At 43.9% G+C, this 22,846-nt stretch overlaps 2 long non-coding RNA genes across 2 annotated transcripts in view; one reads left to right on the top strand and one right to left on the bottom strand.

Annotated features, from left to right (window-relative positions):
• Positions 1-8,538: 8,538 nt before the first annotated feature.
• On the top strand, positions 8,539-12,547 carry LOC307219005. Its single transcript, XR_013840247.1, has 4 exons — positions 8,539-8,740; positions 10,899-10,936; positions 11,874-12,003; positions 12,389-12,547. It is a non-coding gene; the product is annotated as an uncharacterized lncRNA (long non-coding RNA).
• Positions 11,855-22,846, bottom strand: part of LOC307218969 — a 27,176-nt gene continuing 16,184 nt past the window's right edge. The window contains exon 3 of the long non-coding RNA XR_013840207.1: positions 11,855-11,945. This is a non-coding gene — a long non-coding RNA (uncharacterized lncRNA). The remainder of the gene's footprint in view (positions 11,946-22,846) is intronic.

Below are 22,846 nucleotides of genomic sequence, written 5' to 3'. Positions count from 1 at the left end.
TTTTTCGCCCCATAGGACGCACTTTCCCCCCTCCAAAAATGAAGGGGAAATGTGTGTGCGTCCTATGGGGCAAATGCAGGCTTTCGCTGAAGCCTGGAGAGTGAGAGGGATCAGTGCGCACTGAACCCTCTCGCTCTCCAGGCTTCGCGCAGATCTCTGTAAGCCGTGGGAGCCCGCGTCGGCTCCCACGGCTTGCAGAGAGTTGCCTGCATGCCGAAGGCTGGGCGCGCTGAGCTCAGCGCACCCAGACTTCGCGCGGCTCTCCGCAAGGCGCAGGAGCCCGGTGCTGGGCTCCCGCGGCTTGCAGAGAGTTGCCTGCTCTGGGGGCTGGGGTCGGAGGAAGCTCGGGCTTCCCCTGCCCCAGCCCCGCGCCTGGGGGGGGGAATAATTTTTTCCCCTTTATTTCCCCCCCAAAAAAACTAGGTGCGCCTTATGGGACGGTGCGTCCTATAGGGCGAAAAATACGGTATGTTTGGGCACTGTATTCAGATCCAGTATATCCCACAGCACTTTCTCTCTCTCCCTCTCCCTCGTGACCTCATGCCTTGATGCTTTGTGAGCTTCCAAAAGCATTTTGCTGGTTGGAATTGCAAAGCCAGGCAAGGTGGACTTTGGTTTCCTCCAGCAAGGCAGTTGCAATGCTTATGTGGTTGTCTGAGCCAAACCTTGGTTTTCCAAAGCTCCTAATTATTAACATGTTTTGTGTCTCCTGACTATTTTACCCGCCACCCACACACTCCTGTTTTATCCAAAGATGTTAATGTCCTGTACAGATCAATTGGATTCAATGAATTTTACTGTATTTTAGGTTTATTAATGTAAAGCTTTTCTTTTTTTTAAAGTATGTGGCATTCAGTATGAGCCCTGCCCTTCTTAGTGTGTTGAGGATTGCAACCCTCATGCTTGACAAACTTGCAATGCAGATCTGCTGCAGTTTGTATAAAGATTTGCTGCACTTTTAACCTTGGGACAAAGAGAAATGCCAAAGGAATTGGAGGATTTACAGAAAAGAGCACATACTGAACAATGAATGAAATAATAAACAATAGCTATCTAATCTCCCAGGGCCAGCTGCATTTGCTCTGCTATTAATGTGCTAAAGAAAACCCAAAGGCAAATCTAATAAATACAAGAGCTCTATGGCTTGGCCTCACAAAACTCTGCTTTCTATATATACTTAACTGTTTCGTGTCAATGCTCTGTGGAGCATTTCTTCCCACACTTGCAGCTTTCCATATCCAGAGCAGATAAAGGTTCTTTCTATCTATAACTAAACAAGCTGATCTAGCTGTTCACATTTTGCAGTCTGTTCCATGCATTTCAGTGGCCATGTTTGTTGCACTTCACAGACAACAATCCTCGACTTCAAGAGCAGTAAGAGAACAAACCTCTAATTGAAAGCATCCTCTGTTTTGGGAATGGGAAATGTTTTTCATTCTGAGGTGAACCAGAGACAACTGTGGATAGAGAAATGAATATAAATTTTATATTTGTACAGTAGGATAGTTTCTACACACTCATTCATGTACTCCTCTCTATCCTCCATGCAGTCAAGCAAGAGGCGTTATCAGATTTTCAAGGATGTCATCATACTTCAGGGTTGGGGACACATGTGGCCTAGAGAGAGCGGGTGTGGCTTAGGACGTGTGGGCTGGGGAATAAATAAATAATAGCAACCATGCGATCCCACCAGCATGGGGGTAATGTGTTAACCCCTTCACCTGCACACTATTTTCTGAGTTGCTATTAGCTCAGCTAAGCAAAGCACATGGGAAACCACATTTAACTGTTATGAGTTTGTGGGTGCTATACACCCTAAATTCCCTGGCTCCAGTAGGTGTTAGAATCTAATCAAGACAAATGTTTAAATATAAGCCAGGCCAGTTTCCTGACCAGGAAATCGCCTTGGGTGAGAGGCCATTAGGAAGACCTAATGGCAATAAGCCAAAAGAAGGCAATGAGCCATTAGGAAGGCAGAATGAGGGGGGGCTTTGTGCCAGAAGACAGTTGGGTAGGGCCCCTCCTTCAGGTGAGAGAGATGGTTAGAAGAACAAAAGCCAGGGTTTAGAGTTTGAGTTGGAGGGGTAAAAGGTTGCAGTCTGGTAAAGGCAATAAGCTGGAGAGAGGGTCAGAACATGATGTCTGATGGCTGGTTGAATCCTAAGCTGACTCTATTGGGGTGTCTTTGCTGTTGCTATGATGTGGAGGGGTTCGCGACACCCCAATAGGGTCAGCTTCCTTCACACTGCCACACTGTCTTGTCTGAATCAGCAATGCACACTGCTGCTATGATTGCTTGCTTGCTTGCTTGTTTGTTTTAATGTGGTAGACCCTGTTCACATGAGCACCCGCATCACGTCCGTTTTGGCTCACTGTTCGGTTTATGCAGTTTTGCATACGTACGCTTCAGCTGTGAAGAAGGCATGGACATTTCTTTAAAAGAAAAGAAACACGAAGTAGGTTATGCAGTTGATTCTCCCAAACACCCAAAAAGAATTCACACTGTCCACATTAGGCTTTGACATGTGTGACAATAAAGTCACACTAAATTTGTTGTGCGGACAGAACGCAAATTGCCAAAAATCTTCAGGACCAAAGGCTGAGAAGATACTGTTTAAGTGAACTATAAACATCAGATCACTTTATTCCTTTGTTTTTACAGAATCCAGCCAATCCTATTCCTCTTTCCTTCTTCCACTGGTAACCTCCAGCAGCAACTAGTTGTGCTATACCAGGGGTAGGCAAACTAAGGCCCGGGGGCCGGATCCAGCCCAGTCACCTTCTAAATCTGGCCCGCGGACGGTCCAGGAATTAGCGTGTTTTTAGATGAGTAGAATGTGTCCTTTTATCTAAAATGCATCTCTGGGTTATTTGTGGGGCATAGGAATTCGTTCATTCCCCCCCCCCAATATAGTCCGGCCCCCCACAGGGTCTGAGAGACAGTGGACTGGCCCCCTGCTGAAAAAGTTTGCTGACCTCTGTGCTATGCTGTAGCTTCTGCCTTAGAGCAACAGCTGATAGGATGAGGCATTTTTTTATGGGAGCTCATGGGAGAAACTGCCACAAGGATTGTTATTTTCACTGTAATTGATGAGCATCATTTAAGCACCAATAACCAGCAGAGAGGCAGTTAAGTAACAGAATAATGTGTTGCCATTCATGGGCCTGAGGCTCAGTCCCTGCCATGCAGGGATGGATCTGCTAATGGAGACCATGAAGATCTGCTGGCAGTCAGTAGACTGCAGCATTCCAGAAGAGGGGCTGAAGCGTGCCATTAAGCCCTTGGTACCATGGATGCCCCTATTCCCTCTGCCAGTATGGACAGTGATATTATCCAAGCAAAGTGAATAGGAATGCACCAGACTCCCTAGTGCTACCTGCACAACAGCAGGCTCACACAAGAGGAGATGCAGAAGCCTCAGCATTGAGAAGAAAGCACAATACCAACACCCGTGCTTTGACTCACTGGGCAAAGGGGAAGGTGGAACACTAAGAGACACTGAGCCGATGCACTTTTACCCATCATGCACTGGCTCCAGGGCTTCAACGCTGGTTAAAACAAACCACAGTTTCCCTGTTATGCCTGAAATGAGAAACTATAGCTTTACTGTCAGTTTACTAACCACATTTTAATCCTGGTTTCAGATCCTGGTTAACCACAGCAGAAGAGGATTTGGGGGAGCACGACTGGTGCAGTCACACTGGGCACTGAGTCTTGGGGGCAACGCCAGGGACCCCACAAATATGATTTACAATAGTTTTGCAAGAGGTGGAGGGGCGCCGGGTTTTAGCATTGTACAGGACACCGCTGAAATTTGAGACCCCAAGATCCACCATTGGGCAGAGTTTCTAGTGTTGGATTTATTAGGAAATGGATTTGCTTTAACTGAGATCAAAGTGCTAAAACCAGCATATGAGGAAGGAGAGAGGGAAGGCATGAGAAATGAACTCGAAAGGCTAACAGTCATTCCCAGCTTCATATGAAACCAGTATCACTGTATCCGAACTGGCTCAATTATAACTTGTTTATCACACAGTTGCAATGGTTGCCCCATACTGCAGTTCTAAGAGCTGACTGAGATCAGTGATGCAGTTAGGTAATAGGGGGAATTATTTAGATGGCAATGTGCTTTCCAAAATGTGTACTTCTTCAAAATGTGGTGGCACAACTCTGCTTGAAAGAATGTACACATTTTTTAGTGTTAAAAAAATAAAATTGTGCCTGAATATAAAACATTTCAGAATCACTGGAGTAGAATATTGCCCATGATATAATTCAATAAGATTCAATATCTCTTCTAAACAAAAAGTATCTGAAAAATGGATAAAATATCTTTATGCCCCTAGTCCTGGACATGCATACCAAAAAGTTTTTTAAAAAAACAACTGGCCATAATGTAGCAAACCATGCTAAGTGGATTTAGACAGACATTTTTCAAGTATTTCTGTACGCCCTGAAGCTGAGACAGCATCATACTCATCAGAGCTCAGCATTTGCTGCCAAATGGATAAACCCAAAGGCATGCAATGCATTTTCTTCCTACACGTCACACCAGACTATAAATTTGTTCGAAATGCACTACAGAAATTGCCTTGGAAACATTTGGCAAAAGACAGCAGATTTTAGGCTGCAGTGTGAGAAACGTTTTATATTCTAAATAAAGCACCGCTTCCCCCCACAGGAGATTTGATTAGGCAGGAACAATAATTATAAATGGGGAAAAGAGCTGTAATAAAGCCAAATCCCTAAATTAGAAGCACTTCCAAAAATGGAAGGAGAAAAATTGGCTTCTGAAACTTGAACTTCAATGGAATAATCAAGGCCCCTGGAGCAGAGTTAGTCATTCAGGTTGTTATATCCGCAAAGAGAAGTGAAAGGCACTCGGAGGGTTTGGTTCATTATTGAGACCTTTCCTTGTGTCTGGTGAACTGTGAAAATGCCTTTGTCCATACTGCAGATGTGCTGGATGCAATAACTGCACTGAATCTGGATCTGTATTTCAAGTTCCAGTGCAATGTGTAGGTGCAGATTGTGCCCTCTTTGGTACACTTCACTATCTTACCCCAAGATCACTTTAGACACTTCTTGGCCTCCTTCAAAAGATAGTGCAGGGCCATCCGCAATCACAGTCAAACTGAGATTAAGGTAGAAATTGAATGTGAAATGAGAATGGGAGAAGAAATTACAGGAGATGGGTAAAAATAGTTTAAGAAGCATGTGGGGGTAGGAAGGGAAAAATATATAAATGAAAAAGTCTTCTCTACTTAGAACCTTTGGATCAGCAAATTGTGCCTAAAACTAGGAGGCTGAATCATAATACTTGGAATGCAAATATCTGTACTTGGCTTGAGGAAAGCTGAGGTATAGAACTCCTTGCCACAAGGAAGATGCCGTGGCAAAGAATTTCAAGGTTTTCAAAGATGAATTCTAAGATGAAAGTGATGTCAGTAATTGCCAGCTGATTATACCAAACTCTACCTCCATGTGCCACCATTTTGTCACAGATTTGCCTCAGCACCACCATTTTGTAACTGGTGGGCGTCGGTAATCTTCAGCTATCTCAGGTGGACCCTGGCAGTAGAAAGTTTGAAGATCTCATGCTTTTGAGATCCTCTTGGAAGGCTGATGCTCTGAACCCCTCCATTGTAGGCTCATGTTGTATATATGTGTAAATAAACCATATATTATAAAGACATCAGTGCCTCATTATTTTCCAAAAGGAAACACAAGCACTTGGTAAGCACCTGAAACTGTCTGGAATCTTGCACTGCTGTGGAGACTGGGGGTGGAGTTTAACAATATTGTTACAGATTTGGGGTAACAGGGTTTGGGGTTGCAAGGGCACCCATAATTGCTAAAGTTAGTGAGTGTTAAAACTTATTAAAATGGTAGAATTTAGATAATATTTGGTGTATTGAAAGGAAGATGCAGGCCAGTGGAAAAATACAGGCTAAACTCCCTTTTCAGTCCAGGGTCTCACTTGGGGATAGTAGCTGTTAAGCATAACAAACAGTGTTGATATCCCATCACAGGAAAATCCTTGAGTCTGTGGCAATGGAGGTTGCCAAGGTTATGCAGAGTGATGACGTACGGTTACAGGAAAATGGTCATCTTTTAAATCTAGACTTGGCATAGCAAAGGGGCAGGGCAAGCAGACAGAAAGGGAGGCAAGCAGACAGAAAGGCAAGGTGTTCTGGGAACAAGAAGAAGGAAGCAGAGAGAATTTCATGCGACAGCTGAAGGTCCGAACCATCTTCGCAGGCTGGCTGAAGGCAGGCTGGGACAGAGACACGGAGATGCCTTGGAATTAGATGCTGCCCTACTGTAAGGAACAAACCCCTCTTGGGATGTGGATGCTATCAACTCTGCACTCCCTCCATTGAAAGCTTCCAGTGTAAAATAAACCACATTACTTAAAGTCCCCCCTGCGTCTTGATTCCCAACGAATACACGGCCTGGAACTCCCTGGAATTTTGCTACAACTCAACAGAGATTGGGGGTGGCGCGCAACCTTCGTAGAAATAGCACACCTTAATTTCAACTGCAGGCAGTTTCATTTTCTCCACAACAGGGCCTGCAATTGTTTAATTGCCTCCTTTAAAAAATGCCTTCCTGAAGCACCGAGCCTTGCCCCAGTGGAATTGTAGTGTCATGAGGAAGGGAAAAAACACACCTCTGGGTCAGATCTTGGCAGGTACAAACCAGCAAAGTGCTGCTCAAAGCAAAAGAGACTTGCCTGTCTGCATTAGCTGAGGCGCTGAAAATTTGCATCCATCTGAGGCAGCCTCCCCTTTTGTTTGCTCTTTCCACTTATACTTCATAACCATTCAGCTTGCAGAAGCTATTTCCATCTGAATGAATCTCTCCGCTTTATCTGAATAGACTACTCTGTTTAACCAGTTGCTTCTCTGAGGGCTCAAACTGTCACAGACATTACACATACTCTTCAGTCTGAAATGAGACAAGAGGTTCCCCGCTCCTCCTCAACAATAGCCCAGATCAGCCTGAACGACTACTTTAGCTTCTGCTTACAAGTAGGCAGAGGCCATATCAAATAACTCACCAAACAGCCCATCAATAACCCCATTCATACTTTATAATCCCCAAACTTACTTTGTTCAAATCATTGTGCGGAGCTGCCATAACGAGGGGCCATTAGCCACGATCCTGACAAATTGTTTGCCACACAAAAACTCTGGCCATTTGAAAAGATACAATTCACATGGTCTGTGGTGAGCAGACTCTGCTCTCAGACTTGAATATGCAGCTCATGCCCACGGTTTCTCTAGATCATATACTGCAGAGAAGCTTGAGGGTGAAACACAACTCAGGACCATGTTTTGGTAATGATACCCTCTCACAAGCAACTGCCTCAGCATTTCAAACACCCTTTGGATCAGCAAGTCCACTTCAGAATTAAAATTAAGGCTGCAATTATTATAAAGAAGTGCTTCTTACGAAGGTATTGTGTTAGATGTTGCCCGTTCGCCCCTCCACCGGGCGAACTCCCCCCTCAGTCATGTACGAACATGACTCTTTGCTGCTACACATTTTGGTTTCCTGGTGATATTCTCAAAGCTCTATCATTAAAACAACACAGTTAAGTCATCTCATCTCACCCCCAGCTGGAACTTTGGTGTCTCCTGTTGGGCAGGAAATCTGCTAGAAGACTCACCATTGTTCTTCAAGCTCAGATGAGTATTTGCGCTAAACCCTGTCTGTGGTGCCTACCCCCTTTTCCCAAATGATGACACAAGAGACCAGAGTATGGGTTCAAATTGGCCACAACTTTATTGAACTTCAGAAGTGGGAAACTTGGCACAGGCCTTGGCAGGTAACCCTCTCAGCCCGCCTGGCTGAGGATATGCAGGCAGTTGAGGCCCAGTGAGAGGGGACTGCAAAGCGCAAACTTACACAGCATGCCCTTCCACTGACCTTGTCCGGGGAGTTTGACCTACATGCCGCCGCTCTAGGGCCAGGGACTCCCGGTTTGCCCTTTAACGGGCCCTGCACGCGCCGCCGCATGGGGAGGGAGCATGAATGCATCCCCCCCAACTTGATGTTAGACTAAAGGCTACCTTGCCAAGGCCTAAAACCGCCAAAGTTGTGACGAAATTGCTACGGGGAAGGCGAAACCTGCCAATGCAGGGAAAATTCCTTCCCGGTTTTGAATATAGCAACCATCTTACGACCGCAGCAGCGCCTGCTGACTTGGAACGCAAAATATTAGCCTGCAAAGAAGAAATTGTTAAATTGAAGAACGCCGACCTAAGCTGAAATTAAAAGGCAAGAAATATTAATTGAGGGAGGGTGGGTGGGTGATCCCAGAAGGAAGAACAGCAAAAGAGGCTTGAGCTCAGGGGTCAGCCTCTTTTCCTTTGGCCTTAGGCCCACCCCCGGCCGGCTGTCCATTGTCCTCCCTGGCCGAGGGCGGGTCAAAGGCCAGCTCAAGCAGGTGGGTGGCACCCACCCAGGTGAGCGTTGCTTGGTGCCGCAAACCCCGCCCACCTGTGGGGAAGGGAGGGCAGATATTGTAGCATGCTGGAAATGGCCTGCTAGCGGTTTGTGTCAGGGCCTGTCAGGCAGAGTGAGGCAACTGCTTCAAGTGGCAGACGCTGGTGGTGAAAGCCCCCCCAGCCCAAAATTCGAGCCATTTTCCTGTCTTGGAAATCAGTTGTGCTGCTGGATTGGAACTGGGATTGTTAACTTTAAAACAGCAACCTTGCTGTGTGTGTCAAGGTAACCAGGCCTGAAACACACATAGGCCGGGATTTTCCTTTGAAAAGGGGGTGTAAGGACAAAGAATCAAGCAAAATAGAGGTTCAAAAGCTCTGTTTCCTAACCAGTTTTACACAGCTAGGGCTTCCTCTCCCTAATGGAAAACTACCCTTGAAAAAGGGAAATTGGAATTTGTAGAGAAAAGAGTTATCCTACCTAAGCAGACTAAGCAGACATATACTAGGGATGAGGTAATACTCAGACTCAGGAGCCTGGCTGGGGATCCTTGTGGCAAGCAAAAATAGGAGAAAGGTGAGGTGCTGAGAGAAGGAGATGCTGCAGATATGTTGCCTCTTTGGGTTCGCTGTGGAACCACTGGAACAGAGTGTTATGTGACAGAAAACTAAGTACATGTTAGTGGCTTGAAATGCAGTGAGGTCATTTCCCCCAACTGCATTTCAAGTTGCTTTCTTATGTTCCTATGCAAACCAGGGTGCAGGGCAGTCTTCACCTGATACGCATTGTTTCATCCCTGCGCTGAATACTGCAGCTTCTGTTTTCTAATCAGATGGATTAAAGCTGGTTTGAGGGAAAGTGCATCCAGCAGGAGTGTTACTCAAGAAGCTACAGGATACAGATGAATTCTGGCTAACATCATGTGTACTAAGTTCAGACATCAGTGGTATGTAAATGGTAATGTGTACAAAGCCTAAGTTGGGTCCATTCATTTTACTGGATCTACTCTGAGGAAAACTTAGTTGAAAATATGCACAGCACCCAAGACTAGTCAAGTTGTTTTGACATCTGAGGCAGATATGGCCACAAGGACCTTTCCTCCTTACTGGCAGTTGTTGTTATCCTTTTTGTAAAGCATTTTGAGGTTTTCTTTTAACAATCAAGTAGTGTGAATTTTTTGAAATGAATAAATATTCTTATTAGCTACCTTTTCATAATACCAAAAATCTGCCTGAAGTGGCCACCTCCCTCTGTCTAATTGGGTGCATCCTTTCATCACATTTCAAGACTCAAATTATGCCCCCCACAAAAAAATATGGAAATATTGTGTGATTCAGCCCCACTTATGGAATAAATGCCATAGGTTATATTATACGTGGTGGAGGGGGATTTCAACCTGCTGTTATGAATCTGCTTTGGACTTGCCTGCTTCTTCCTTCCACCCTCTTTCTCTTCCCTGCTCCAATTTCCCCTCTCACTGCCTAGTTTGTGCTAACCACAGTTTGCTGTGACATCCAGACTGGGCAAACTATAGTTTCCACATGCTACAGTTTACATCCAAGCTGCTGTTTGAAGTGAATTTGAAATTCTGGTTTGGATTCAAACTATTGCTCTGGGTTTGAGGGTGGGTCTGAGTGGCCTTTCAGGATGTCTTGTAAGCCAGAGATTTTGAGTGTGAATGGTTCAGGGTTAGGAAGAGTGCAGGAATCGGTTTGGCAATAACTTTGCCTGGACATGTCCCTGTGCTAACTGATGGTTTTTAGCTCAGCGACTACCTTTGTGAAGGAGCCTGAAAGCTGGTGTAATGATTCATATTTTTGCCCTCCGTCTGTTCTCAAGAAAGAGGACAACCTAAGCCCTTACATTTTTAAAATCAGTATCTGAAGAAAAGATCAGGACAAAGGTCAAAGAGCTTGGAAGATTTCTTGGGTAACCTTTGGGGGTCTCCCAGCCAGTGTGGTGTAGTGGTTAAGAGCGGTAGACTCGTAATCTGGTGTCCACATGCAGCTGCTGGGTGACCTTGGGCAAGTCACACTTCTTTGAAATCTCTCAGCCCCACTCACCTCACAGAGTGTTTGTTGTGGGGGAGGAAGGGAAAGGAAAATGTTAGCCGCTTTGAGACTCCTTCGGGTAGTGATAAAGCAGGATATCAAATCCAAACTCCTTCTCTTCCTCCTCCTCCTCCTCCTCCTCTTCTTCTCCTCCCATACCAATCATACAGGGTAGATGGTTGCATCCCTCCCTCATCCGTTCTTCGCACACCACAAAACCATTCAGCAACATCTGCAGTCTAAAGTTCCCTTAGAATAAATTATTTTAACACCCAGGAATGTATTTCAAAGGCTACTGAAGCTTAAGAGGAAAACCTCCCTTTGCCTTTAGGGAGCTTTGGAGAGGATTATAGATGACTAAAGCATTGCAAACAATTGTCTCCTCATTTCAGATGAACCAAGTGCGGTAGCCAGAAGGCAGGAAAGCAAGGTAGGTACAAGACATTCAAGTAACATTACATGCGCCACAAAATCACTCCCTTTCCACATGCCACACCAGTTTGTCTGCTGAGGAACAGAGGAAACAGACTTCCACCTGCTGAGACCGCTTCTCCCAAAGGGTCTTCTTTGTTACTGGCTCTCCCAGAATTGCGAGCAGAGAAAAATATTCAACGTTACCTGCTGCCTCTAACTGGAGACAGCAGGGATTGAAACTGGCATCTTCTGCATACAAGCAAGCAGAACTAGGTTATTTCTCCTGAGACACACACACCCCATGCACCTTGCCCTGGAACCACCCACACAGCACAGAGAATTCTGTAGAAAGTCCTAAAGGGTCCACTCAGTTTGCAGGGGGCATCAGAGCTTTGTTACACCCCTCCATGGGAGTCTACCCGAGAACAACCAACACTCCCTTGTGGTTCCACTCTTTTGTGGATGATCAGAAGTGATGTGCAAGTTGTCTTTCTGGAAGAGTTGTCTGCTGTTATGTATCTGCTCCTAGAGGAACCACAATATGCCCTTGAGGAGCCCCAGGAGCACAGCATTGAAAATCCACTAACTTACTGGCGAAGGTATGCTTTCCTGTTTCTATTCTGTGATAAAAGAGTCCTTGTCTGTCATCTTGAGGAAATGTCCTCCAAGCCTTCCATGACAGGATGCAACCCACTTATAGGCCAGAACATACAAATGCCATGTATGAGACCTACTGCTTTTCAGACCCTTCTGGTATAATTGCCAAGACTGTGCTGTCCTCTGTTGCCTTAGAGTCAAATCTGAGCTCATATCCTTTGCACATTCAGCTTCCAAAGCAATGAAGGAAAAAGCATGTTGTTTTGTAATATACAAAATGCAGAAAGAACTAGCAAAAATGTTTTTATTAATTCAAGATAGCAGTGAAGTGTTGTCTATTGTCATGCCGCCTTCAGAGGCTCAAAACAGAAAAGGCTCCATTTTCTCCCTCCTTAGAGATGAAACAACTGAGCAGAAACTGGACTTAGCTGCCCAGGGCCAGTGCAAAAGCAGAAAGAAATGAAGTTTCCAGAGCATAAGAAGATGGTACCAAGGATAAAGGTAAAGGTACCCCTGCCCGTACGGGCCAGTCTTGACAGACTCTGGGGTTGTGCGCCCATCTCACTTAAGAGGCCAGGGGCCAGCGCTGTCCGGAGACACTTCCGGGTCACGTGGCCAGCGTGACATCGCTGCTCTGGCCAGAGCCAGAGCCAGAGCCAGAGCCGCACACGGAAACGCCGTTTACCTTCCCGCTGGTAAGCGGTCCCTATTTATCTACTTGCACCCGGAGGTGCTTTCGAACTGCTAGGTTGGCAGGCGCTGGGACCGAGCAGCGGGAGCGCACCCCGCCGCAGGGATTCAAACCGCCGACCTTTCGATCGGCAAGCCCTAGGCGCTGAGGCTTTAACCCACAGCGCCACCTGCGTCCCAGGTACCAAGGATAGGTCCTCATAAAATACTGACTAAAATATTTCCAAATTAGGAGGCAGGCTGTAAAACCTTTCTTGTCCTAAGATGAATTGCTATTGTTAAGGAAACAACTGGGGTGGTGATACCACCTCTCTGTGCATATGGCCTTAGAATTTTGCATTTGTATGCAACCCCCCCCCCCCCCCGGGAACCGGGAACGATCCGCTATGAGAGACTGGTGAAGAGACACAGAAACTTTGACAGCTGTCAAAGTAGCTGTCAAAGCAGGAAAATAAAAAAAAGAGAACTTTGTTACGATGGCTTTGCTGGTTAGATTTGTTACAATTTGGACATAAACTATTGGAAATAAAGGCAACAAGTTATTTGACTTTTGGGTCTGATTTTGAAAGAAATTAAGTTACCATACTCCCTCTAGAGGGAGGCTGGGACATTGCAACAGTAGCAGCAAGTGGAAAAATACTATGAATTTGAGCAGGATCTGTTATCTCTTGGGAAAGCTGCAAAAACGAAGCATTATTTTGTCTACAGAGGTTTCTATACTAAAGGAGACAATGGATTTATCTATTGAAGAAAGGAAGGGACTTGACACAAGTTATGTTCCTGAATAACAAAAGCCTCTGTGGAGAACAAGAAGTTTCTGAATTAGAAGGTTTCTGCAGCAGAACAGGAAAAAGTAACCTGAGGAATAAGAGCTGGACCAAATTTGAAGCCGGAGTATTTGGAACATCCAGACTTTAAAAGGACCAAGAAATAGAATTTAAGTTAGACTCTTAAACATAGAGTTCTGGATGGAAGAACAATGACTTTTTCTGAGAGTTTTTTCGAGATTGGACTTTCTGAAATTAAAAGCTATCAAAAGACGGCAAAGTGGAGTTGAGATATAGACGTGGATACACCAGGCTGGCAGTAGACAATGGATGAACTTTGGGGATTGGAACCGGGGAATGGGGGGGGGGGAGAGATTTGGAATCCAAAGGCTGTAAAATTATATATTATTTCTTTCTTTACTTTTTTCATGTTTGTTGTTTGAAAATAGGGGAATTCGTGGAAGGGAAATGGGGTCGATCTTAGGGAATTATATAAAATATAAGGAGAAATGGTTCATTAAGATAAATAAGATAAATTAATTTGGAATAAATGGGTTATTTAAAATTACAAATAAGGTTTTAAAATTTGGGGTAAGAATCTGTGGAATCAATTTAAGGGAAATGGAATACAAGAGGGTGAGGGGGGGGAAGTCCGGGAAAGATGCCACTGAAACCAAGTGTAAATCATATTTGTTTTTTCTTTCTTTCTTGCTATCTTTCCTTTTTATTCTGGAAAATTGTTAATAAATATTATTAAAAAAAAAAAAAAGAATTTTGCATTTGTATTATGCTTCAAGATGCCATAATAAAAGCAAAACCTACAAGGATCCCCACACCGTCAGCAAAGGAGATGTCTGGAAATCTCAACTGGTACATTGCTTTGAGTGCAGTGGTACCTCAGGTTACAGACGCTTCAGGTTACAGACTCCGCTAACCCATAAATTACTGTTATGGTACAATATAACTCTACCTCACCATGTTCAGTAAAGATCAAATTCCCCCAAAAGATAAATACAGTGGTATCTCGGGTTACATACGCTTCAGGTTACATATGCTTCAGGTTATAGACTCCGCTAACCCAGAAATAGTGCTTCAGGTTAAGAACTTTGCTTCAGGATGAGAACAAAAATTGTGCTCCAGCGGCGCAGCTGTAGCAGGAGACCCCATTAGCTAAAGTGGTGCTTCAGGTTAAGAACAGTTTCAGGTTAAGTATGGACCTCCGGAATGAATTAAGTACTTAACCAGAGGTACCACTGTATGTCAGGGAACCTGAATACCACCATACAGTATGAAAGGTCCATGCAAAATTCCAGGAGCCTAGGGACTAACCTTGTCTCTTGAATCTAAGCAAGGTGTCATCTTGACAAACTAACTGCTTTGTTTCAAATGGCTTGCATTTTACAAGCTGGTAGTATGTTTTCCATGGAGTGTTCTTGCTAGTGCTAGTTTCCTCTGAACTATGAAAAGATCTCAGAAGCTATCCATGATCTCATGCTTCCTGGAATTTTCCTAAATACATAGGAAAGTACACAGTGGCTCTTGTAACTTCACAGCAAGAAGAAAGACCGAACAAAAGAAATGCCCATCTCTTGATGAAGCAACGCTGTAAGAAGTACACATAGTTCGAGCATGAAGGTTGCAATCGTGTGCAGTCAGGATGGGGAACCAGTGGCTCACCAGATGTTGTTGGACTCTGACTCCCATCAGACCCAGCCAGAATGGAAAATGGTCAGGCGTTATAGGAGCTGTAGTCCTATAATATCTGGAATACCACAGCTTTTCTATCCCTGGCAGTGAGTCCCATTGAACTCAACGGGGCTTGCTTCTGAGGAAGCATGTATCAGATTGCACTGTTGATTTCTTAGGCACATACTGGGAAAGCGTCTTACAGATACACCTAAAGTTGTTACGTGGTAATGTGACAATATGTGTTTGCAAATACGTGTGTCGTACAAGTGCACTTGTCAAGGAGCAGTGGGTAACTTGGTGGCAAACCCACACTTGTCTCTGTATAATGTTTGCAATGCCCCTAAATTCCCTTGTTCTTCCATGGTTGACATGCATAGTTATGCACAAACAGGGCCAGCCCACCAGGCAAGGCAAGGTGACCACCTCAGATGGCAGGTTCCACAGGAGCAGCAGATCTGGCGTTCAAGACATGCAGATCTGCCAAGGAATGCAAATCTTTAGATCTGCCACTGCCTCAGCAGCTGCCCTCCCAATGCTACCTCTAAAACCGTCTCTCGGAAGACACTGCTTGTCTCCTCCCACCCTTGTTCCTGATGTAGATCTTCGCATACTCATTCTTCCCTGGCAGGGGGCATTTTGTGGGTCTTACGTCAGCCCTGTGCATAAACTATCCCTACTGTTTGTGCAGATAGACAGTACTGCAGATAGAAACATAGCAGGTGCTTTTCAGATCAAAACTTAAGAACTTCTGATTCTGTCACCCAGTTCAGTTCCCACTCATTCCTCTTAGCCAATTAAATGGTGAAGCTATCATGATAAATTGCTAAATAAGCTTTGTCCAGGAAATGTACATTTGCTAGATTGGTCTTTCACTCCTGGTTGCTTGAATCAAATGAGATTAGACATATTTAGGAAGCAGCACTAATCTGATAACTATTTCAGCATAAAGAGCAACCAGCCTTCAGCAAAGGCAGATGGTTAGGGTGTTGTACAATTTGCTGTACAATTTTATTTCCTTTAAAAAATTATTCATTTGCAGTATTTATATTGGCCACCCAATAACATAGTTATCTTGTCTGCTCACAACTTCTTTTAAAGGACTTCTTATAGAGGGTCAAATCATACATTGTTTAAATTCTGACTTCTTCTGGTGTCTATAATTTTGTGTTCACAATAACAAGTAAACCTTTGTAGGTTAAAATTAACAGTAAGGCAATGCTGCCCTGAAGGCCCCAATTTGTAGGAAACAAAATGTTTGTTTGTTTGTTTAATTTATACCACACCCTTGTTACCAAATGAACCCCAGGCAGGAAACACACAAACAATTTTAAAATCTGCTTCTGTAAAGATCCAACTATTTTTTTCCTTAAAAACATAAAGTTGTATAGAAATGAACAAATACCGTAATAATAATGATGTCCTGCGGATTCGGTTGGACCCCCACTCACATCAGCTGTGGCCAGCATGGCCAAAGGTTAGGGTGGGATGATGGTAGCTGTAGTTTGACAACATCTGGAGAGAACCAGGGGAAGGCTGCTTTATAGCTTGTCTTTTGCTGATGAAGGGCAAAGGAAATCAAGGGTAACTGTCAATGAGTACAAAGCATTTTAAAACGGGGGATTTAAACCAGAGGTTTAAAAGACATTGGGTTGTGTCCAATGTTAGTTTTACTCAGAGTAGGTACATTAAAATTAATGGATTAAAATTAGTTGGCAGTTTTTAAGCAGAGGTTAAGAAGAACTAACATTGGACACAGCCCCTTAATTATTCTTATAGTGTAAAGCTGAAGTCTAATGCAAGAACGAAAGCAAAAAATCAAACTATTTTTTCCTTAAAAACATAAAGCTGTATAGAAATGAAACAAATAATAATAACAAAATATAGTAAATATTGTGTGGGATGAGAGTTTTCATATTCTCTGCTGTTTCACGGTACACCATGCTGCACATTTTCTACAGAAAAGTGATCCAAGCATTTTCATTTTTTAAAAAATAACTAAAATATGGTGCAAAGATGGATGCCCTTGACCATTTTAGATACCTCTTTGTTCAGACTTTCCCTCACCAGATGATTGGAGCTGATGAGGATTTTCCTAGCTTAATAGAAACTGACACAGCTGAAGTGTAATCGGCAAAATCTTGTTATGAACAATAAGGTGATTTTGAAAGCTGGTGGTTTGCCATTGCTGAGATTGTTGTTGTTGTTTAGTCGTTTAGTCCTGTCTGACTCTTCGTGACCCCATGGACCAGAGCACGCCAGGCACTTCTGTCTTCCACTGCCTCCCGCAGCTTGGTCAAACTCATGCTGGTAGCTTCTGTAACACTGTTCAACCATCTCATCCTCTGTCGTCCCCTTCTCTTTGTGCCCTCCATCTTTCCCAACATCAGGGTCTTTTCCAGGAAGTCTTCTTTTCTCATGAGGTGGCCAAAGTATTGGAGTCTCAGCTTCAGGATCTGTCCTTCCAGTGAGCACTCAGGGCTGATTTCCTTAAGAATGGATACGTTTGATCTTCTTGCAGTCCATGGGACTCTCAAGAGTCTCCTCCAGCACCATAATTCAAAAGCATCAATTTTTCGGCAATCAGCCTTCTTTATGGTCCAGCTCTCACTTCCATACATTACTACTGGGAGAACCATAGCTTTAACTATACGGACCTTTGTTGGCAAGGTGATGTCTCTGCTTTTTAGTCTTCTAGTAATATATAAAGCTTACTATTGTTTTCCCCACATTTTAAACCCTACCTTTCAAAGTTCCCCACAGCTAACGTAAACTATTGTTGGTCTTTTTCCCAGGAAAGTGAGCGTGGCATGGGGTGGCTGACTAACTCTGACTCAGCCACTTCCTTACTTCCCATGAACCGCTTACCACAGAAGGTGTAGGTCTGTTTACATATGATTTATTGTATATTAATGTGCAAAATAGCCACCAGATGATCTACCAGCTTCAGAAAAATGGAATGCGAATGATGTTTTCTGAATATAACACAACCATGCAATTTAGAAGCAGCTTCTCTTTCTAAACTGTACTCCAGCACTGACCATATTTGCCAATCCTAGCCCTAGGACAAAAGGTGAGGTTTCTGCTGGGAATACACTTAATAAATCTACTTCCTTCAAGCCTATGCTGCACTTCATCCCCTTCTTGTGGCACCTAGCATTCATTGCCATTCTCTGTGCTTTGAGGAGTAAGGTTAGTGCTGTGGTGAAGGACTGATTTTTCAGAGAACAATGATGTGCGCAAGGGCAGAGCAATACCTTTAAGAGAGACCATCCAAGCTCACAGATTCAATATTAAAATCTTTCCACTGGTGATCATCATCATCATCATCATCATCATTATCATCCCTTTTCACTGGGGAACAGACCTAACTCCATGGAAGAAAACAAGCTGTGTGCAAGAGTTGCACCGAATTCAGTACAGTAGATGATGGGAAAGAGCTTTGCTTAAGACTTTGGAGAGCAGTTTCAGGTGCTCTTTGGGTCTTACATTTATCATGCAACACTAGCAAGAAATAACTTACATGCACATTCCTGTTCCTGTGATTTGTTTCCTTTAGTAATACATATTTACTAACCCTATCTCAATTTTGCCTACACAGTAATCCAGATGACAAGGAAGTAATTCATAAATGCAATAATTTATATGTTGCGTCAACGTTTTCTTCCTTTCTGTTGCCGAAGGCAAGAAGGGATTCTAGTTAGCAGAATCATGTGAGGTACTTATCTAAGCCATAATAATGTCTTAGATGAGACTCCTTAAAGCAGCATTTTAAATCTCTCGCATTTTAAATCTCTCACAGACAATGTAGCTCAGCAAAAAATCCTCTTGATATGCACCAAACAATAATTAGCCCATTCATTAAATTTTATAACCCAGAGACTATTGCATTAAGTATTAATAGAAAAGAACACACAACCGTTCTTCCTGCTCAATTGGCTATCATTTCCCACTGATATATCCTTGTAACTGAAATGTCCTCTTGTTGAAAGACATACCTTGAAAAGTCCTTCCCAACCAACAAAAGATCAGACCTACTCAGATGTCAACAACTCGTGAATCATACTGTGAGGGCTGAATTCTTAAAAATATTCCCCATTCCAAGCAAATTTAGAGATTTATTACATCTTTAGAAATACTTAAATGCATAATTTAAAACACCATTGCTGTTTTTCTGCTATGCTGTAGTACATCTAATATAACCTTGATTATGTATCAGTTGGGTCATGTTGAACTAATAATTCCTACCAGCAGTGGAGGAAAAAACCTAAATGCATAAAAATTCATATAATATATAATGCATACATGACTAAGTGCCAGTAAGAGCCTGATCCTATATGCCGGTGAAGGGGAGCCCTCCAGATATTGCTGAACTACAACTCGCATCAACCCTAGCTACACGGCCAATGATCATGGGTTGGACTCCAACAATATCTGTAGGGCCACAGATTCCTCAGTCTGCTATACATGTTTACTTAGAAATAAGTCCCACTGAATTCATTGGGACTTACTCCCAAGTAAATGTGCATAGGCTGGCAGCTATGTGTCCTTATCTTATTGCATACTTGGAAATAAGGTCTTCTGGATAGCTCAGTTGGTTAGAGCATAGCGCTAATCATGCCAAGGTCACAGGTTCAATCCCCATATGGGACAGCTGCATATTCCTGCATTGCAGAGGGCTGGACTAGATGATCCACTGGGTCCCTTCCAACCATTCTATGTCTCTAAGTCCCAATGTAACTTATTACCAAATGCCAGAAGCCCTGCTGTGCTCTCTGGTTCAACGCCAGATATGATGCTGGCATGACAGATGTGCTGGCAGAACTCTCCTGTTATGCTGACAGAACCATTCTGCCTCTGCAGCAGCCAAAATAAGGCAGAGATGGGGGTTCAGATAGGGCAACAGGGGAGGAGCATATTCCTATACTCCTTTCAGGCTACATCTACATTGCAGAACATTCTTCTAGACACAGACCCTGGTGCAAGAAACTTGACTCCATTGGGAGATTTAAGAGAGAAAAGCTTGTCCCACTTCAGTGCGAAGGTCTATAAAAAAATTAAAGAACTGTCTCCATGACCAAATGTCTCCTCTTGGTTTACAGATTCATCTGTAACTTTTAACAAATCAGAAAGTCAAGGAACACATGCAACCTCTCTCCTACGCATGTCTTCTCAGAAGACATTTTATAACCACTGGAGAATCCTAGATAGCTAAAACCTCCCCCCAAATAGATGGATGACCTGATGAAGTAGTCTATATGCTTTCATAATACGGTTAATTAATATGTTACAACAATGAATGTCAACAGCAGATAATGCAAGTAATTCCTGCCACTCACATTCCTGTTCCTATACCCTTGAAACTGAAATATCCTCTTGTTGAAAGACATACACTGAAAAGTCCTTCAATCATTCATGTTGACATTCCAAGTCAAAATTGGTTAATGTTTTGAAATTCACATTTTTTCTCATCTGTTGGACATCAGTGAATAGTGACGACCACCTTCAGGCTAAGATCAACATTCATATTAGGGCTATACCTTTATTAGCACAACCAAAATGTCACAAATTATTGTACTGTACAAGTTCTCCTTAATTCTTCATCAGGCTAGATGTAAACAAAGCAGGGGGTGGAGAGACAGAAAAATTCGCCAGTAGTGTAACCATATCTGCCTGCATTCATCTTATGACAGAGTGCTGGAGGAGATGGGGACCTTCAAATAAGGTTTTGTTAGACACTATACACGAATGCACAAAGCCTGGAGATGCTTTCAGACTGTCACTATACTGGCAAATGAAGACCCCACAATTAAAGATGATTTGCTGCTTTTTAGCAACAAACTTTTTGTGATGCAGGAATTGATAGCAAAATGCATTGCAAAGTGTGGGATAACATTTGCTTGATGCAACAGTCATCTAATCACCCCTCAAGCAAATTTAGAATTGCTGATAATCTGGAAGCAACAATTGTGGGAAGAAAAACAAACTAACAATGGCAGTTCCCCCATCTCCGGAAATACAAAACCTAACCCTTACAACAGTCCATTTCCATCCTTAGGTGAAACACACCGGTACCTCATTGGGTGAAAAACAAAATTAATCAGAAGCTTTATATTAGAAGGTATGGAGATTAATTTTAGATAGTGTGTTCTATTTTATTTTTTAAGTAATTAGAATAAAATTGGGTAGCTTTACCTAGCAGTTTGAGGGATTGCTCCCTAAGGAGAACAAAGTTTCATCTTCAGGTAGTGCAAGACTCTATTCTTCCCATTTAGGATCACCAATGTGTCTCTGAGTTTTGGGACATTCACAACAATATCTGGGACTGCTGACATTCACCAAATTTTAGGCACTGATATATTATGCAACAAACTCTGCCCTTCACAAAATACTTTTGGTTATTTAATCAACATCCATTGCTCGCTAATATTTCTTTTTCTAAAAAGTCCAAAGGAACAATGTGAGACATTATTTCAGTGTAATGTTAGAATGTAGGACTATGCCATGCTTTCAGAGCATAAGAACGAAAGTGGCCAATTCACTTCACAGAAAGAGGCCTTTGTTTGGGTGCCATCTGCAGAGGGAGGCTTTGAAGCTCTGTTTTTGAGCTTCCCCACATTGTTGCTTCCTCAGAGTGATGAGTTTGAGGCAAATTCTGATATATGTCATCCTATCAGGGAGAATGTAACCGAGAGGTTTATACTGCTCAAGGGTAATCAGTCACAAACGCAATTGTTGTGTAATGGAGATTGGAATGAATGCCCCAGTAGGTGAGAGATGTAGTTTCTTCTTAATCTGAAAACTGACTGTAAAAGGGACATTTACAGTGGTACCTCAGGTTAAGAACTTAATTCGTTCTGGAAGTCCATTCTTAACCTGAAACTGTTCTTAACCTGAGGTACCACTTTAGCTAATGGGGCCTCCCGCTGCTGCTGCACCACCGCCACACAATTTCTGTTCTCATCCTGAAGCAAAGTTCTTAACCCAAGGTACTATTTCTGGGTTAGCGGAGTCTGTAACCTGAAGCGTATGTAACCTGAAGCGTCTGTAACCCAAGGTACCACTGTATATTCTAAACTAAGGTCCATATGCAACACTGCAGCTCTGCTGCTACAAGGGACTTCTTGTGAACAACATAACTTCCTCGCCCTCTCCTGTTGCCTCTAGTCCCCCTGCGCCCTCTCAAAATCAGCTTTGGAAGGTAGAGATACTCCGGAGCAGATTCTGGGTGTGTGTAGTGGAAGCTGTCTGTGGACAAATGCTGGCTCCCTTGGCCACTAAAGCGAGATGAGTGCCGCAACCCCCAGAGTCAGTCGCAACTGGATTTAACAGTCATGGGCCCCTTTACCTTTTTTAGTGGGAACCACCATAGCCACTAAAGGTAAAGGTAAAGGTACCCCTGCCCGTACGGGCCAGTCTTGACAGACTCTGGGGTTGTGCGCCCATCTCACTTAAGAGGCCAGGGGCCAGCGCTGTCCGGAGACACTTCCGGGTCACGTGGCCAGCGTGACATCGCTGCTCTGGCCAGAGCCAGAGCCAGAGCCGCACACGGAAACGCCGTTTACCTTCCCGCTGGTAAGCGGTCCCTATTTATCTACTTGCACCCGGAGGTGCTTTCGAACTGCTAGGTTGGCAGGCGCTGGGACCGAGCAGCGGGAGCGCACCCCGCCGCAGGGATTCAAACCGCCGACCTTTCGATCGGCACGTCCTAGGCGCTGAGGCTTTAACCCACAGCGCCACCTGCGTCCCTACCATAGCCACTAGAGGGCTGTAAAAATTTTTGTCCCTGGCTTTTTAGACTTGTCTACCCCTGTATTTGGGACGCGGGTGGCGCTGTGGGTTAAACCACAGAGCCTAGGACTTGCCGATCAGAAGGTTGGCGGTTCGAATCCCCGTGACGGGGTGAGCTCCCGTTGCTCAGTCCCTGCTCCTGCCAACCTAGCAGTTTGAAAGCACGTCAAAGTGCAAGTAGATAAATAGGTACTGCTCCAGCGGGAATGTAAACGGCGTTTCCGTGCGCTGCTCTGGTTCGCCAGAAGCGGCTTAGTCATGCTGGCCACATGATTCGGAAGCTGTACGCTGGCTCCCTCGGCCAATAAAGCGAGATGAGTGCCGCAACTCCAGAGTCGGTCACGACTGGACCTAATGGTCAGGGGTCTCTTTACCTTTACCCCTGTACTTTATGA

The sequence above is a fragment of the Podarcis cretensis genome (assembly GCF_951804945.1).
Source record: "Podarcis cretensis genome assembly, chromosome: 6".
Classification (NCBI taxonomy): Eukaryota; Metazoa; Chordata; class Lepidosauria; order Squamata; family Lacertidae; genus Podarcis; species Podarcis cretensis.
The sequence above is the reverse complement of the archived record's forward strand: the minus strand, read 5'-3'. Positions and strand labels throughout refer to the sequence as shown.